Raw genomic sequence first — 19,354 nt, forward strand, 5'->3', positions numbered from 1 at the left:
GCAACCAGAGCTTCCAGGGACTAAGCCACTACCTAAAGACTATACATGGACTGACCCTGGACTCTGACCCCATAGGTAGCAATGAATATCCTAGTAAGAGCACCAGTGGAAGGGGAAGCCCTGGGTCCTGCTAAGACTGAACCCCCAGTGAACTAGTCTATGGGGGGAGGGCAGCAATGGGGGGAGGGTTGGGAGGGGAACACCCATAAGGAAGGGGAGGAGGGAGGGGGATGTTTGCCCGGAAAGCGGGAAAGGGAATAACACTCGAAATGTATATAAGAAATACTCAAGTTAATAAAAAAAAAAATAACAGTAAAAAAATAAAAAAAAAGTTAGGTTCACATGAAAAGGTATGTTGAAATGTTTTTCAAAAGGGTACATGTGCATGGGTGCAAACACATGTACACATGCAGTCAACCCTCAAGCTGAAACTCTGGGATAGAGCCAAGAAGTCTAGAGAGATGAAGCATTAGGAGGGAAATGTCTAAAACACTTTTCTAACCACAGTGAACTCTAAAAATCATGTCAAACCACCTACCTAAATGGAAAGTCTTGGGCATTATGATGGTAGCCACCTGCCCAGCTGCCCCCAGTTTAATATATTAGCATACAGCCCATTTCTCCCTGCCTTGAGTAGGTGCCAATGACAAAGAGTTACTAGCTCTGTGCTGGGCAAGTAGTCATTGATGATAGAGTGGATTACTGTAAGGTCCATGTCCCCTAAACAGAGCTCCCCCAACATGATATGGTTCCATTGCCCATGCTCACCAATTTGATAACACGTTCTTTAGTAGCTGTCTTCTCTTCTTGGTCTCACTTCCCTTCTCCTCTATTGGGGTTTCTGAAGTTACTGCTTACAGGACCCAAAACTAGCATAAAAGCATGTAAAAATCACTTTAACACCTTAAAGGAAGGAGGAAGAATGAGGCTCGGGAAATGGGCCTGAACCAATGCAGTCAAAGAGCCAGGATTCCCATTAGATCATGATACCCGGGTGGTTCTGATGGATTTAAGCAAAGTTCTTTTGTCTCTTCTACTCAAGGAAGGTCACCTGCTCAGGACATTACTAACGCTGCTGCAGACCCCACTGACCCCACCAATGGTTGCCTTCATAAGTCCTAAACCACTCGAAGAATAAAATAGCAAGAATAGGTCAGCAAATGTTAATCAGTGTGATCTCTAGTCCCTGCTGTGTCCTAAATGATCAGGGTATGAACTGGGGATAGCCTCTCTGGACCTGCTTCCTCTCTAGATTCAGCTAGTCAGAGAGGCAGCCCTGATGCCCACTTACCTCAGGCATGGTAATTCTGCAAAGACTGGTTTGTACATTATCAAATACTGCTTTTAAAAAAGCTTCTGAGGGAACTCAGCCAGCAGGGTTTATGCTCTACAATTGCAGCACCCTACAGTGTTCCAAGCTCCAACAATCACAGTGGAAGAGCAACTGGAGACTGAATGTACAATGTACAAACAGCCAACTGGTCTACCCCAGCAGCTTCAGTCAGCAAAAAATAGGCTCCATTTTTGGAAGATAATGTGTCTCTAGCTGAGTATGTTTTGAACAAACAAAGTGTACATGTGGGGAAATAGTTGGAGAATGTACCTATCTTAGTTCTTACCCCTGCAGAGTACATACTAGTGGGCTTAGTAGCCATGCACAACACAATGCCACATTTCACAAAGGTCTCTATTGGAGAGCAACATTTTCCCATTATAAGAACTGATTAACATCTGCTGAACCTCCATCTCTTCATCCTTTCTCACACAAATTTCCATTTTGATTTCACAAGGCTTGATGGGAAATCAACTTTCATTATTTGCCTTTCACAGGAACTTGTAAACCCTAAGGTGAGCATAGGTTTCTCTATGTGAATTCTGATTGATTCCTGGCAGTTGGGAGCCTTCTGGGCTTATTGTATGCCTCTCTTCTGACATCTTGGGCCAGACAAATTAGGTCATTGTATGGACTAATGACACCTTGTACTTTCTTGTCAGATAGTGTTATTTTTGATACAATTCTTCTACCCAACCATTTCACTCTTCCTATTATATATTGCCTATCCTTTTTTTGCCTTGTATTTGTATGTGTGTACGTAAGCACAGGTGTTCATGTGTAAGCAGGAACATTGTATAAACTGGTGTGATGTGTGTGGACATATGTGTGGCGGCCAGAGGTGAACCTCAGATATTCCTCCAGCACTGTCTACTTCATTTGTTGAGGCAGAGTCTCTCACTGACCTGTAATTCACTTAGGCTCTGCTATCTGACCAATGAACCCTAGGGTACTACCCAGATCACAGCCTGCCTTTGCTCCCCTTTTTATTTTAAACATGGTTTTGGGGAATCAAACTCAAACCCTCACATTTGTAGAGCAAGAACTCTACTAACTGAGCCACCTCTGCAGCTCATTTAAAGCATTCAATAATCCTCCAGCTCACTGACAGTTAATGCAATTCTAATCTATTGTTTCTTATGAGTCTATGATTATAAAATTTAGTCAAGAATATAAATAAGCAAGACAATTATAAGGAAGGATGAGGCATAAGAACTACCACAGCTGATGTAAAAACATCAGCTATAAAGCTATGACCACAGCAGGGACAGAGCAGCAAAGCAAAGAAGACAAAGAACTTTGTATGTGATGGAGATGAGGCCACAGAGGGGAGGACTTTTGTGTTAAAAGCTGATGTACACGTGGGAAATTTTAATTATATGTATTCATCTTCCTATATGGAACACACACATTTGAAGCCAAAAACAGGACTCCTTTCAGCAAGAATATGCTTCCCACTAACCACAGGAGGTGGTTGTCACTGGCAGTTCTAAGTGGAGAGGAGAGCTCAGACAGGTCATGCCCTTCTCTCATCTAGGCAGATAATGAGCAGTGAGTGACTCATTCCAACTGTCACCAAAGCTTGCATTTTGCCACTAACCCTCATTGTACCTCCCTCTTCTGAGTAACCCTTCCATCATTGAATTGATTTTTTAAAATGGATTTCAATACTCCACTTCAATACATTTAGCCTACCAGTCTCTCTACCTATGACTTCAGCTACACATTCATGTTTGCCTTCTGTTTGTAGACACCATTATTTGAGAGCATTTGGGTGAAGTCAGAAACCTCCTCTTGCTTAGTGATTTCTGACAGGTCCATGATGTGGGCTCTCAGCCACTAATCTTTCTGGCATCACTTGGAACATTTGGAAGCCACCTCTAAGGAGTTATCAAAGAAAGGGAAAGGTGGCTGTCAAGTCTTTGCATGGTTTGCATTCCTTCACTATTCTGTCTCTTGTGACAATACCTTCAAGAATGACTTGAAACAATTGTACTGGGAAATACTCTGTCTACAGGAGAGTCTGCTATGCAAAGCTGCATCCCTCCACTGCGCTGAGTGGAAGCTCTCTTGCTGTGTATCTTTCAGTGCTTGTACACACCCATCTTCCCATCAGACTCTGTTCCAACTCCATACAAGAAAGGGTTATTTTACTTCTAACCTCTTTCCCTTCTCACATTATTACATTACAGGTTTTGCTGTGGTGATAAATGTCTAATAGCAGTGATTTTAAAGAAAGAAGCTTATTTCCCTCACATCAAGACATCAAGCACTGCAAGCATAAACAACCCAGGGCTGATTTGGCCGGATGTAGGTAATGGGGATCAGTGTTCCTTTTCTCGTTAATCTGACGTCCATAGCCAATTACCTCAATGTCAGGGATAGCTGCCTGCTCCAATTCCTACTAAGTTCACATTTCAACCGCATGGAAGGGAGAAAGCAGAACACTCTGCTTCCATTTGCTCTTGAATCTGTGAAGTCCTGTTGGTGGAGTCGTGTTGAAAAGAAATAGGAAGCAACTTAGGACATACCACCACATATTTATAAAGTTCTCTCCTATTTCTGTAGCTATAATGTACTCTATAGTATACTATGTCAGACTGCTCTACCTCCACAGTTTTTCCTTGTCTGGCATTGGAAGCATTAAGAGCCCATGAAAAGCACGGCCCAGGAAATACTGAAGAAACAGCTAATTTGGCATAGAGGGGTGTGACTGGGCATGACCATTAAGGTGTCATGGAGGGAACTGTGATGATTACCACTGGATGTAGAGGGCAGCTGTGGCAAGGTGGGTAGCGTAGTCCAAAGCCATGGACGTGTACATCAGGAATCATGAACAGTGAAGAGGAGCCGAGAAGCAGGTGGGAGTGTGAGGTGGGAAGAGTTGGAGGCAAGGCTGGAGCAGGAGGCTGACCTGCTGTCAGCAACACTGAGATGCTTAGGTTTTATCTCTAGGAAGAGAGGTCAGCTTTAAGAGCTTATCGAAGGCTTGCTAGAACATGCCCTGTGTTATAGAAATCCAGACAGTGTGAAGGTTATTTGTCAGAGGTTGGTTTTGACGCTACAACGAATAGCCAGAGGTAAATAATTGTAAAGAAGAGGTTGTTCTGGTTTTCAGAGTCTGGGAAAGATGCTGTGGCTTTGATAACTACCGTGTTGGTGCTTGCTCCTCCATGTCTGGAACCACTGAGAGGGGCAGGGCTTTTGGAAGGAGGGCCTGCATGGGATGCTCTTAGGTCGTTGGGTACTTGTGCTTGGAAGGGATAAGGGGCCTCAGCCCCGACCTCTGCCTTACTTCTGATTTCTCGCCGTGCAGTGGGTGGTTTTGTTCCATCCTGCAGTTCTACCTCAGCGCTGACTCGGTCAGCAAGAGCAATTAATCAGTCACGGACTGAAATCCCCAACGCCACAAGCCAACACAGGCTCTTCCTCTTTACAGGGTTGATTGTCTTGCGTATGTATTAGCCTGACAGAAATCTGACTGACAGTGAGGCAGCCTCTAGTGAGGGCTCTCTGCCTCCACCATCAGGAAGGAGAGGATCACCTGACAAGAGAGATTACAAGGCTAGAGGGGAAGTAGCAGGCTGGAGGGCAGCCTCACTCTTTTGTAACTACTTGCTCTTGGAGAGACTGTTCTACTCCTTCGAGACCCACCCCGATCTACAAGACCACCGATGACCCACCCCTTCGCATAGTCACAGCCCAGGCACCTTTCACTTTTAAGGTCTCACCTTCTCTTAATACATTACACTGGGAATCCAGTCTCCAGCACAACAGACCTCAGAGAAAATGCTCGAGTTTTATTTAAATCGTAGTAATATTTGTCACTAAGCTTTCACATAGATCCCAAACTTCCTGCTAAATCTGAGTCGCTTATGAATCTGAACCCAGTGTCTACTATACAAGATAATAATGCATATGCTCCCAGCTTCCTTTGCCACGTGACCCACTCATCTCTACCTCAGACATGAAAGGCAGTAACAAGCAGAGTGAAGAACTGCCTTGTTTGCCTACACTGGTGCTATTTCGAAACTGTACGTCCTACATCCCAAGAAATTGCTCAGTCTAGGCTGAACAGAGCTCTTGTTCCCTTATCAAGAACCATGGGGAAAACAGCAAGAACATGAAAGAAAGAGAGAAATGAAGGAGGGAGGGATGGAAGGAAGGAAGGAAGGAAGGAGGGAGCAAGGAAGGAAGGAAAACAGAAAGTGTAAAGGCCTGGTGGAAGGCTGGCATGGGGGAGAGAATCAGAGCCCTTGTTGAGTGTGTGCTGTCACAAGGAAAGACCATCACAGAAAGGCCAGAGCCGGTGCAGCTGAGCCTCTGGGTTGGATGTCTGTGGGAAACAGGATCCTTTGATTTGGACAAGAAGATGTTAAGACTAGTATTGGATTGAGGGATCTGGGGAAAAATACCTAAGGGAAGAATTTCACAGTTGTCATTTGTATGTGTCATTTGGAAAGAGAAAATAGAGGGGACCAGTCTGTGTCTGGTCCCCAGGCTGAGTGACCTCCCAGTCTCCTGTCAGCACATAATGAGCATGGGGCTCTTTGTGCATAAGAGACACATGAAGAAATAGTAGTGAATGAGCTGCTCCTTTGTGAACTGGGCATAGAGGGAACTCACCCGTGAGATGAGCTTTGCCACTTGATAGTTCATTCTATTGACTGAGTCAGCGCCTTTTCAGAAGGGAACAGGCTCTTCTATTAGCTGTGTCCCACTTCAGCTAATATCAGAACATTTCCCAAACCAAGTACATGTGGGTAATGCCGAGTCCTTGCATCAATTCTAATTAAAGTTAAAACCCTTTCTACTCACAGCTTCTGGAAACTTCCTCCCAAAATCCAGAGAGATCATACTCCAAAGGAGAAGAAATAATGATAGCACTGTTGTATCTAAAAGTAAGGCAGGGAAAGGAGGAGTCAGACTCCGAACAGCAAGTTATTATTATCGTGGCTACTATGATTTTGCTATTATGGTTTCACGGATGTGATTGCTTTTTCAATTATTTCAGTTTGTGAGATTATAATATGATTGCATCATTTCCCCTCCCCTCTCCTCCCTCCAAGCCCTCCCTTAGACCCCCTCCCTAAACTCCTTCCAATCCATGCCCTTTTGTGTTTATTGTTACATGAATATCTGTCATAACATAAATATATATTCCTACATATATAAGCGCAGTCTGCTCCATCTCTATAATGTTACCTGTATATATGGTTTCAGGGAGGACCGTTTGGCACTGGACATCCTCTTGGTTGGCTCTTCCCTGGAGAGGACTATAGCTTTGGCTCTCTGCCCACTGCATACTGTGCTTGTCCTACTTTAGCTCATGCTTGGGTAGTTATGTTGGTGAGACTTATGTGTACACCTTCTAATATTTGGAGATGACACAATAACAATCTTTCCTCCCCATCTTGGGCAATGATCCTTGATCCTTGTAGGTGAGCCTAGTGCGACTAGGCTCCAGCTATTTTAGATCATGAGTATTTTAGAGATAAGACTTACTAAGAAACACAACATCGGAATTTCTCCTTTTAACTGCAGGTGCGTAAGTGTTGGCTGATGGGGGAAACTAGACAAACAGTCCTGCACAAGAGTTTAAGATGACGACTTAACTCTTAAGCCACAAATTTAAAGGCTCAGGTACCACGGACTGGCTCTGTGTTAAGCACAGCAGTGTCCACACTGGCTTTATGTCTTAAAGTCGACTTCTACATCATTCAGTTACTGTTGAAAATGGAAAGGGACAGTGACACGTGACAATGAATTGCTACCTTAAAAATGAAGGTATAGAGAAGAACAGAACAGGGTTTTTAATATTTTTTTGTTTTTTGTTTTTGTTTGTTAGGTTGATTGGTTGGATGGATGGATGGATGGATGGATGGATGGATGGATGGATAGATGGAAGGATGGATAGATGGAAGGATGGATGGATGGGTGGATGGATGGATGGATGGACGGGTGGATGGATGGATGGATGGATGGATGGGTGGATGGATGGATGGATGGATGGATGGATGGTTTGGAGGGCATGTTCATTTTTGTTTGTTTTTGTTTCTCTGTGTCATAGAACTTGCTCTGAAGACCAAGCTGGCCTCTTGTAGACCTGTTTGCCTCTGCCTCCCCAGTGCTGAGATTAAAGGCAGGGCTACCACACCCATTTGGGGTTTGTTTTGGTCTTCTTCATTTTTTACCACTCTTGTTAGTGCAAAACAGTGTGTTCTCCACACATCTTCACACATTCCCATGGTGTGCTTTTTGTGGGAATTGCCCTTCATATCTCTCATCCCACTCCCATTATACCCCTTCCTCCCCACACAGTTCTCCTGCTACTTATGTGTCATATATATATCACACACACACAACACACACATGCACACACCTATGCATGCGCACACACACATACATGTGTGTGTGTGTGTGTGTATATATATATATATATTTACTTCTAGATTTCACATGTGAGAGAAAACAATCATTATCTTTGTTTCTGAGGCTACCTTGCACTGCTTATGAATACCATGTATTTTGGCAGACTGTACAAATGGCAGAATTTCATACTTGTTTAAATTGAGTAAAATTGCACTGTGCACCCGACACATGCCCTTACTCACCTGTGATGGACTATTGTGGGGAGTGAATGTGAGTGCTGACTTCTGTCCTTTAGAGTATATATCTGGAGTTGATAGAGCTGGTCATGCTCTCTCCTCCAGCCGAGCAAGATGCCCAAAGGAAAGAAGGCCACGGGGAAGAAGGTGGCCCTGGCCCGCACTGTGGTCAAGAAACAAGAGGCCAAAAAGGTGGTCAATCCTTTGTTTGAGAAAAAGGCCTAAGAACTTCGGCACTGGGCAGGACATCCAGCCCAAAAGAGATCTCACACGCTTCATCAAACGGCCCTGCTACATCAGGCTGCAGCGGCAAAGAGCCATCCTCTATAATCGGCTCAAAGTACCTCCTGCCATCAACCAGTTCACCCAGGCCCTGGACAGGCAAACAGCGACTCAGCTGCTTAAGCTTGCCCACAAGCACAGGCCAGAGACAAAGCAGGAAAAGAAGCAAAGGCTGCTGGCCCGTGCTGAGAAGAAAGCTGCTGGCAAAGGGGACATCCCAACTAAGAGACCACCTGTCCTCCGAGCAGGGGTCAATACAGTCACCACCTTGGTGGAGAACAAGAAGGCTCAGTTGGTGGTGATTGCCCATGATGTAGACCCCATTGAGCTGGTGGTTTTCCTGCCTGCCCTTTGTCGAAAGATGGGGGTGCCCTACTGCATCACCAAGGGCTTTCCATCCAGGGCTGGGGCGCCTGGTCCACAGGAAGACATGGACCACTGTTGCCTTCACACAGGTTAACTCGGAAGACAAGGGTGCTCTGGCTAAGCTGGTAGAAGCTATCAGAACCAATTATAATGAAGGATATGACGAGATCCGCCGCCACTGGGGAGGCAACATCCTAGGTCCTAAGTCTGTGGCTCGCATTGCCAAGCTGGAAAAGGCAAAGGCTAAAGAACTCGCCACTAAACTGGGTTAAATGTACACTTAAGTTTTCTGTACATAAATATAATTACAAAATTAAAAAAATAGAGCCATATGGTCATATGGTAGTTATATTTTAGTTCTTTGTTATGATTCCCTTTTTAAGGTCCTCCACACTGGTTTTTGTAGTGGCTCCACTAAATTGCATTGCCACCAGCAGTATGTAAGTCTTACTTCCCAGCCCACCCACCCCCCCAACACACACATAACATTTGTCGTTTGTTTCCTTGATGAAACCTAGGCTGAGCCGAGCAAGCTCCAATTCCCATGTACTTCTGATACGCACTGCCCTAAAGATAATGAAGCCCCTGTATTCACCGGATGACATTTGTACTTTTGAGAATGATTTGTTTCATTTACTCACCTGTATTTATGGATGTGTGTAGGTCTGTGTGTGTGTGTGTGTGTGTGTGTGTGTGTGTGTGTGTGTGTATGTGTGTGTGTGTGTGTGTGTGTGTGTGTGTGTGTGTGCCCATATATGGATGTGCACGTGGAGGTCTGAGGAAAAATTCAAGCGTGATTCTCGGGAGCGTAGTCCATCTTCGTTGAGCCAGGATCCCTGATGAGTTTGAAGCTCACCCATCAGGGCAGAAGGCTGGCACGAGAGCCCCAGGAATCCTCGTCTCTGAAGTTCAGGATTACAAGGATACCAGCACATGCTACAGTTCTACATGAGGTGCTGGCATCAAACTCGGGTCCTCACACTTGCAAGGCAAGAACTCTACCATCTGAGCCATCTGCACAGCTTCACGTCTGTTTACCAGATAGTTCGTTGTCATGTGGTATTTTTTCCCCTTTGAGTTCTTTTTAGATTGTTGGTATTAATCTTTAAGATCTTGTAACGATCTCATGTTCCTTTACTTACTGATTTTTGTTTTGTCTTGGTTTTCTGTGTGGGTTTCTTAGTTTTGTTTTGTTTTGCTGTGTAGAATGGCTTTTCATTTTATGCAATCCTATTTGTCAATTTTTGGTTTCATGTCTGGGCTGTGGGAACTGTATTCAGAAAGCCTCGCCTATGCCTCTACCTTGGAATGATTTCCTTCTCTAGCACTTTCAAATTTTTTAATTTTTCCTTGAGATCTGTGATACATTTTGAAAGCAGTTTTTTTTTTTTTTGATCAGGGCAAGAAACAAGGATCTGAATTGTTGGAGAGTCTGCATTTCCTCTAACGTCATTGTGACAGCTTTGTCAAGAGTCAGGTGCCTGCAGTTGGGTGGGTTTCTAAGGGTGTCCATGTCTGCTGTACTCCGCTCCCGACATCTCCCACCCAGTCACTGCGGCAGGATGGCTCTGAGTAGCCTAACTTGTGGCTATTCTTTGTTTTCAGGCTCCCAAACAATCACCCACTTCTCAAGATGGCATCTGTCTACAGAACTTGAAGGGGCAGAACCTGAGGAAATGCCATTTCTTCTCTGAGGCTGATACAATTCACTATCACACTGCAGCCCAGACTCGGGCTTAGACACCAGTCTGTCTTCGATAGCACTGCTTGACTAACCTTGCAGGTGTGGCTTTAGCTTCCCCTGCTGAAGCCAGAGCTGGGCTCATGAGCTGCCTCCTCCTCCAGCGCTTTCAAGCCGTTCCCAAGTCTGTGTTTTCTGCTCTCCTCCTCTTTCTAGCTGGGAGAGTCCTAGAATTATAGAGTTACCGTGACTCTTCCCAATCACAGTATCATCGCCAGGAGGTGTCTGCTGCAGAGCCTGCCCTCTGACCCCAGAAGCCCAGACTAAGACCTCTAATGTTCTACCACCTGACTTAGTAATTACCCATCTCCTGGCCCTAGATGATGATTATAATGATGGTGATGATGGTGGTGGTGGTGGTGGTGGTGATGATGATGATTGTTATAGAAAGGCATCAAAGTGAGTCTCTAAGATTAGAATCATAAGAGAATCATTAGAATCAAGCTTGCCAGATCCTTAAGCATTGGATGTCATGTGGCCCTCTTTGAGATAACTCATGTGCAATTGGTGACTCAGAAGAAAGGTAACTCAAGGAGTCCCAAAGGGTGATAGAGAAGGACCACCTTCCTGTCTTCTAACACTTCGGGCTTTCCCAAGGTGCAGCCTCGCATGGATGACAAGGAATAGCCATGGGAGCCCAGGGAAACTAAGAATACATGAGGTGTATGACGGCAGAGCACAGGGACCCCAGCTACATGGTGAGCCCTTCTGTGAGCCCCAACCTGGAAAACCACTAGTGGATCCCAAGCTCTGTCCCATGTGCAGTCCAGGACACCTGTCTTAGGGTTTTACCACTGGGAACAGACACCATGACCAGTGCAAGTCTTATAAAGGACAACATTTAATTGGATCTGGCTTACAGGTTCAGAGGTTCAGTCCATTATCATCAAGGTGGGAACATGGCAGCATCCAGGCACACATAGTGCAGGAGGAGCTGAGAGTTCTACATCTTTCATCTGAAGGCTGCTAGGAGAATCCTGGCTTCCAGGCAGATAGGACAGGTATATTGAAGCCCATGCCCACAGTGAGACATCTACTCCAACAAGTCTACACTCCCTAATAGTGCCACTCCCTGAGCCAAGCACATCTGAACCATCACAACTCCACAGAGGGCTATGTCACAGCTGTGTCTAGATGCCACGGCTTCATGTTCTTGCACAACTACAGCACAGAGGCCCCAGGCCGGATTTCAGTCTAAGGACGACAAACGCAGATGGACTGGCAGCCACAAGAAAGGAGAGGGGAGGGTCAGAGGAAGAGACAGAAGGGGACAGATGAGAGTGGACAACTGGAAACAGCAACACGGGAGTGGGGGTGAGCAAAGCTGGGGTTAGAGGAAAGTGGCAGAGAATGCCAGAGGAGGTACCTCTGTGACTGTGTTCCTAGCCCTTGTGTTCTCTCTCAAAACCTGTGACCTACTTCTATCCACCAAGGCCAACAGGACAGAACAAAGGCCGAACACTTTTCTCTTTAAAACTGCTACTTTCTCTATGCATACAATAAGAATATTACAAATAGGATAAACACAAACAAAGCGCCCTCCGGTCATCTCAGAGGTCAGACAGGGGACTGGTGGCTGCAGTGTGTGGGGTGAGTGGGCTGTGCACGTGAGCATACTGTCCGATTCACAGGGAACGCAGCTCCTCACGGGTGGAGCCCCACTCTCGCTGCCCCTACACGTGGCTGAGCTCGTGTCTGTACCGTGGCCACACTAAACCGAGCCATGTGGGCTCAGAGCCTGCTGATTACACCGCTCTGCCCTGATGCAAATGCCACCGCTATTTTCAGCCCCGTGCTAATGAATTGCACTTCACTACATTAAAAAATAATGATTTGGAAAGGCTGCAATTATGACATTTTAAATATAAATTGTACCCAATGGATATTACATGTGGGCCCCACGTATTCCCTTGTTTGTCCCCTGGAAGAAAATGGGCAAACAGAATAGCCATGTAGCTCGCTCTAAGCAATTACAACTCTGTGTTGCTGTGGATGTAAGAATTGATCCAAGCACTTGTCTTCAATAAGAATGTATTGACAACTGCCAACTAACTAGAGCTCAGGAGTCAAATAAGGGGCAGTAGAAGAAGCCCGGAAAGGAACAAATGCATGGTTATGCTGAAAGGGTTCTGTGTGTGCTAAAACTAAGATCAGGAGTGTGTGTGTGTGTGTGTGTGTGTGTGTGTGTGTGTGTGTGTGTGAAGTCATGAGTGTGTGTGCCTGCATGCCCACCCTCACAGCTCTTTGTGTTTTGTGTACTCATGTACACAAATGCATACACACCTGTCTGTACTTGTGAGATCATTTCCACCTCAGCGAAGATATGTCATCACCAGAATCATCACCTTTGCCGACCCAGGTTATCACGGCAGGATGTCGTACGCTGAATAGTGTAAAGAACAGACGTCTCACAATGGGGTACACAGTATACAGCTTGTCAGAGGGTTTAAAGGAAAACATGAGGTCTTCCAAAAAAGAAGGGAATTCTGCCTGCAGACTGACTTTAGAGATAGATTTCTCAATCTGGCTTCCCAGTCATGTAAGTTAATCATTAATTCCTTAAAATGAATGTCTCTCTGTGTGTAGGTAGGTAATATATGATAAATCAATGGGCAGATGATAGGTGAGAGAGAGAGATGATAGATAGATAGATAGATAGATAGATAGATAGATAGATAGATAGATGATAGATAACAGGTATTACATAAACGTTCTCTCTCTCTCTCTCTCTCTCTCTCTCTCTCTCTCTCTCTCTCTCTCTTTCTGTCATTACAATTGGATCTGGTTCTCTGGATAGACCCTAGGTAGGACAAGTACCTATGCAGCCAGTAACTGTAATGATGTGACACCCGGTCAAGGGACAGGTGGATTAGAGTGGAGCTACATGTGGAAATATGGAGCTCACAGTACATGGAACTGGGTTTCCCACCTTTAGCATGGCAGGAATATCTGAGTTTCCCTTAGGTAAAGCTGCCACTTGGAGAGACACCCACAAAGGCATCTTACTGGTCCTCTTAAATGTGCCTGGCCAGTATGTGACTCCTTGCCCTAACTGGGGAAATCTCAGTGACCAGTCAAGAAAGCAAGCACTCAACCTACAGTTGAGTAGAGGTCACTCTCTTGGGCCCTTCTTTCTCTGCACCAGGAATCCTGAAATAATTAAAAGATGTTCCATGAACCAGCATGGTGTGGTGTACGCAGCCACCTCGCTACCCAAACTACTTTCCAGCAGAGTCCTTTCTCTGTAAACACAGACCACTCACCATGGAGAGAATATTTTCTTCCAATGGTTACACAGAGTGGAATTGTTGACTGCACTCGGGAACCCAATGTGTGCTGAAACAGGAATTGCAGTTTGCTTTTCCCAAACTGCTTTCCTGAGATGGCCTTTTGACTTTACAGATAAGGAACCAAGACCCACCAGTGAGAAGGAACTGTGAAGAAGACAGACAGTGGCAAGAGATGGGTGCATATGAAGTCCTGCCTTGCCCACCATCACCCCTGGCCCAGTGATTACAGGAGCACACCATCACATCTGACCCAGTGATTACAGGTGCACACCATCACCCCTGGCCCAGTGATTACAGGAGCACACCATCACACCTGACCCAGTGATTACAGGTGCACACCATCACACCTGACCCAGTGATTACAGGAGCACACCATCACACCTGACCCAGTGATTACAGGTGCACACCATCACACCTGACCCAGTGATTACAGGTGCACACCATCACACCTGACCCAGTGATTACAGGTGCACACCATCACACCTGACCCAGTGATTACAGGTGCACACCATCACACCTGACCCAGTGATTACAGGCGCACACCATCACACCTGACCCAGTGATTACAGGTGCACGCCATCACCCCTGGCCCAGTGATTACAGGAGCACACCATCACACCTGACCCAGTGATTACAGGAGCACACCATCACACCTGACCCAGTGATTACAGGTGCACACCATCACACCTGACCCAGTGATTACAGGAGCACACCATCACCCCTGGCCCGGTGATTACAGGTACATACCAACACACCTGGCCCAGTGATTACAGGCACACACCATCACACCTGACCCAGTGATTACAGGAGCACACCATCACCCCTGGCCCAGTGATTACAGGTGCATGCCATCACACCTGGCCCAGTGATTACAGGCACACACCATCACACCTGACCCAGTGATTACAGGAGCACACCATCACCCCTGGCCCAGTGATTACAGGTGCATGCCATCACACCTGGCCCAGTGATTACAGGAGCACACCAACACATCTGACCAAGTGATTACATGAGAGACAGGGTGTGTGTGAAGTCCTGCCTTGCCCACCATCATGCCTGGTTCCCATCTTACTTTGTAGGTACTTCTCACAGATATTGAGGCATCTTCAATCTTTTTCTTTATTTATGAAGCATCTTAGTCCTTGTGATTTGCCCTCTTCTGCTATATTTCAAAGCTGTGTTAGGCTTGCGCCTCACTTTCCTGTGTCTTCTCCTAGCTTCCTAGATGTCTGTGAAACCAGGTCAGGAGCTCTAAGACCTGAGTCTGCACATACCCATGTGGATGGACCTCACTCACTACTCATCCTGTCTATAGGGAGGAAGCCAGTCTTCTCCTGTCTGCCTTTGGATGAAGATGTAGAACTATCAGCTCTTCCAGCCCCATGTCTGCCTGGGCACCACCATGCTTCCCACCTTGATGATAATGGCTGAACCTCAGAATCTTTAAGCCAACCTCAATTAAATGTTGTCCTTTCTAGAGTTGCCTTGGTCATGGTATCTCTTCACAGCAGTAAAACCCTAAGGCAGTCAACATCCTTATCTCAAAATAGAGACAATGCTAATAAGCTCTTTACAGAAGAGTTACAGTCAAATAAGCAAAGCACTTAGAAGCACTTGGCACAGAGTGTTTGCCACTGTAATTTGTCCTCTACATTTCCTTTATGTATGTGCATGCAGGTACACATGTGTGGGGTGGGTGTGCCCATGTGTACATGTGCCTGGGGAAATCAGAATAGCACTGACACACACATGCACACATACACACACACACACACACACATACACACACGGGCCCCCTGACACACAGACATGTATACAGATAGACAGACACATTCACATAGACACACAGAGACACACAGACAGACGCACACACACACACACACACAGACACACACACACAGGCATATAGATACAAAGACATGCAGATAGATAAATAGATAAAGATAGATAGATAGATAGATAGATAGATAGATAGATAGATAGATAGATAGGCACACATTCACACAGACACACAGAGACTCACACAGACAGACAGACACACACACGCACACATACACACACAAATCCACAGATACATAGACATGCACACAGATAGACATGCACATATTCACACATACACAGAGATACACACACAGATAGACAGACAGAAACACACACAGACACAGATACACACACACACACACACACACACACACACACACACACAGTGTGCATTCTCTGAGACTTTTACATTAGTACCTCTCAGTAAAGGCTTCTCAGTGACTTTGAACTACTGCTCAAGTGTGCTCATAGTGTTTCTGACCCACAGAGACACCACATTCCTGGCCAGAACAATATTCCCAGTGCTGCTTATTCATGGCTAACTATTTTAATCATGACAATAAGCTTCCTGTCAGTGGCATTTGCAGGTACAGGTGCGGAGATTTCTTGAGCAATGGCAAAGTGCACTCTGGCACCATGGCAACTGGTGCGTCAGCTGGGTAACACTCAGCAGCCCCGGAAGAGTGACTCTCCGTTCTCCATTCGCTTTAGCTAACAACAAAACCCAGCACTTTCCCCCCTGCTTTTTCTTCTCAGATGCAGCAGTCCATCAGGGAGGGAAATGGCAGCTGGTCTCTGATCTGCAAGAACACTGGTCTTGATTCCTGGGGGAAACTGGAGTTGGAGGCTGCAGCCAGTCTGACCCCAGCACTGTCTGTTGGTGTGCAGAGAGGCCTTCTGTAGGCTAGCAGTGAGGCAGGGGCTGGCTGCTTCTGTGTCACATGTGTGGCTTTAAATTGATTCGAAATCACTTGTCTGAAGCCTTTGGCCCCCTTCAGCCAGCCTCATGTCCTATAGGCTTATAAAACACTGTATTTTGTGGTTAGTTTTATACTCCTGCATAAAAATTCATGAATCCCTGGTGATGATAGGATGCCATTGCTTAACTGGGTATCATTCTTAAGATGGAAACTGGACTAAAAGTATCGTGGACATGGAAAGGCTTAAAGGACTAGAGGGTCTGCTGCTCTAGAACTTTCCATCCCCCCTTCCCTCCTCAACTCTTTCCTCTCTCCCTGTCTCTCTCTCTCTCTCTCTTCTTTGTCTAATTATCTCCTATTCCTTAATGTCCATCACTTATATGACTTGTCCATAAACAAACATTTCTATACTTTGAGCCCCAGATTAGCAATGATATAGCAAGAGACCATCTTTCTGCCCATATATGCACATAAAATAAATACCACAGATGAGCCCTGAGTGGCCAGCAGCTAACACCACTGCTTGGGTGTCCAACAACCTCAGACTAGATAGCCCAGGGACCCAGTAAAACTGGTTACTTCTGTCCAAAAATGTGGGGGGCGGGGTTTGCAATAAAATTATTCCCAATAACATTCTGCTATACTTATAGATCAGTGACTTGCTCAACCACCATCAGAGAATCTTCCTCCTGAAGCAGATGGAAACAGATGGAGAGAACCATAGCCAGACATTATGCAGGGAGTAAGAGACCTTTGAACACTCAGCCCTAAGTTGGATGTCAACTTTCTCAGGTCATACTTTGAATATTACACCAAATATCTACTATTACCATTTCCCACACTATTCGTTGCATATAACAGGGCTAAAACATAGCTTGCAACCATAAATTATATGTTGAGGCTATTCCCCACAGTGCTGTACAATTAATTTTTAAGGACTGGTGGTGTTTGCAACCATGTGTATACATTCTCCCATCAGTCCGTGATCCTCAGTGTCATGCTCACTTGTCCTTTCAATTGGTGTAAGGAGATCCCATGATCAAGGAAACTTACAAAATAAAGCATTTAGTTGGGGGCTTGCTTGCAATTTCAGAGGGTCACTCCATGATCATGATCAGGGTATAAACATCACTTTTATTTCCTCAGATGTAGGAAGGAGATGAGAGCCATCACGAAGATATGTGAATGGATACACAGTTAGAGCTGAGCCCAGAGAGTCTCTTTCTCTGTTCTAACTATCTCTAGGCCTAGGCCTGAAAGCTTCTACCCTCTGTACAATCTAATCTTCCAGGCTGACTGATTGAATCTGGCTTCTCTTGGCTTCTGCCTAAATTGCTCTGCCTGGCCTCCTATTAACTTTGGCAATCTGTTCTAATCTTCTGTCTTCTTCTCATTCTCTGGCTTGTTCTGTACTCACCTGTGTCTAGCTTGTTCAACCTGTCTCTGTAATTATAAAGTGTCCTGGTAAAATGGATATATATATATATATATATATATATATATATATATATATATATACAGTGCCTTCCCCTCACTGCTCTGCTCTTAAGTAACCCCCATTTCCTGTGCTGTTCTCGTGTGAGTTGGGTGTATCCTATCTCTGACTCATTCTGGCAAATCTTTCTTTGATTTGTCACTTTGTCTGCCCCTCAATTAGACATCCCTTTCAAACATGGCTGCTTCCTTCTACAACTGTTAGGGGTTAAAGGTGTATATGAAGGGTGCGTCTATATTCCAGTCAGACTATACTTTAATCTAGAGCATTTCGGCATTCTAGCCAGATCGTATAGACCTAGAAGGTCATTGGATATGATCCTTTGCCAGAGAAGCCATGTTGCTGGCAACTCTCTAGTTCTCAACACATCTCAAGGGATGTTTCACTGGGGAAACAAATAATAAGCAAGTATTTTTCCTCAGTTTTGTGCTGTATCGACAGATGCCAGGAGCAGAAGGGGGGCCTTGCTAACAACCATGGTCTGCAAAAGAGCAACCATTCTCTCCTATGTGGCATACACATTTGAGAGCTCCACTCACGGTTTTGAAAAGGCCATTATTTTCCTTGCCTTAATATTATTTCATCAGTAGTTCTCAACATTAAAGGCACTTATTATTATTTGAATAACAGTTATACCGTGGCGGAGCTGTAATTTATTTAGCCATTGCTACTATAGTGATCTCTAAAATGTTGGTCCCGGAATATTTACCATCTGCTTGGCACCCAGCCTTTAATGCTCATAGCTCAGTGACATTTTTTGGGAATCTGAAGAGGCTGTGTCATCCTTCCGTTGAAGCCAGGGCATCCAATTGCCGCTCCTTGTGGAGCGCTTACCTCTCACACAATTTTCTCCCCTCAGAGCACACTTTCGCCTACTTTGCATATTGTCTCCCTGAAATTACTGAAAACCGTCCTTAGACTTGTTTAAGTCTCTCCATGGCAAGGTTCTCTTATGCCATGTTCTAATCATCTTTATGGACATTTTGGAATTATATCAGATTTTTAAGCAGGAACTAGTTAAGAGATTTATGCAGAGCTGGTCCTGACGCACACACAACTTTGGAAATGAGAAAACCTCATTGTTGGGATGGAACGTGCCTTCCCATCCCAAACAGTCAGATCTGTCTGTCTCGGAGCTCTGCTTCCAAACACGGTGAAAAGTCCTTCCCAGGACATGGTGCAGAATCAATGCCCCAGTGCTAGACACCGTACATCGGGCATCTGTCAGGCACCAGGTGCCAGCTCAGAATCTGCCTCCCTAGCTCTCTGCTCTGTGGCTCTTATGCTGAATCCAGCACGTAGGAAGTTGCTGAGAGGGGCGTCCTGGGGATGAAGATGTCAGCTGCAGACATCTGTGATGTCTTCCTGTGGCCAGCCTCACAGAGATCACCTGACACGGCAGTGGACTGGAAATTTGGCTTACCCTCAAGACCAAGTTAGAAGATTCTAATGCCCACCCTCTCCTCTGAGTACCATGCTGGGAAGGTAATGAGTGGGG

The 19,354-nt window shown here is 45.4% G+C and overlaps 1 non-coding gene across 5 annotated transcripts in view; it reads right to left on the reverse strand.

Annotated features, from left to right (window-relative positions):
- LOC148001154 (uncharacterized) overlaps positions 1-19,354 on the reverse strand; it is a 277,259-nt gene that overhangs the window by 54,253 nt on the left and 203,652 nt on the right. For 3 of the 5 annotated variants that reach the window (XR_015638578.1, XR_015638579.1, XR_015638577.1), the window contains 3 exons: positions 12,614-12,713; positions 7,948-8,104; positions 6,152-6,228 (listed from right to left, as the gene is read on the reverse strand). This is a non-coding gene — a transcript (uncharacterized LOC148001154). Of the gene's footprint in view, positions 1-6,151; positions 6,229-7,947; positions 8,105-10,365; positions 10,498-12,613; positions 12,714-19,354 lie in introns of those variants that run through there. The other 2 variants (XR_015638576.1, XR_015638580.1) reach the window with 2 other exon arrangements.

Source organism: Rattus norvegicus, chromosome 15, assembly GCF_021556685.1.
Source record: "Rattus norvegicus strain SHRSP/BbbUtx chromosome 15, alternate assembly SHRSP_T2T, whole genome shotgun sequence".
In the NCBI taxonomy this organism is placed as follows: Eukaryota; Metazoa; Chordata; class Mammalia; order Rodentia; family Muridae; genus Rattus; species Rattus norvegicus.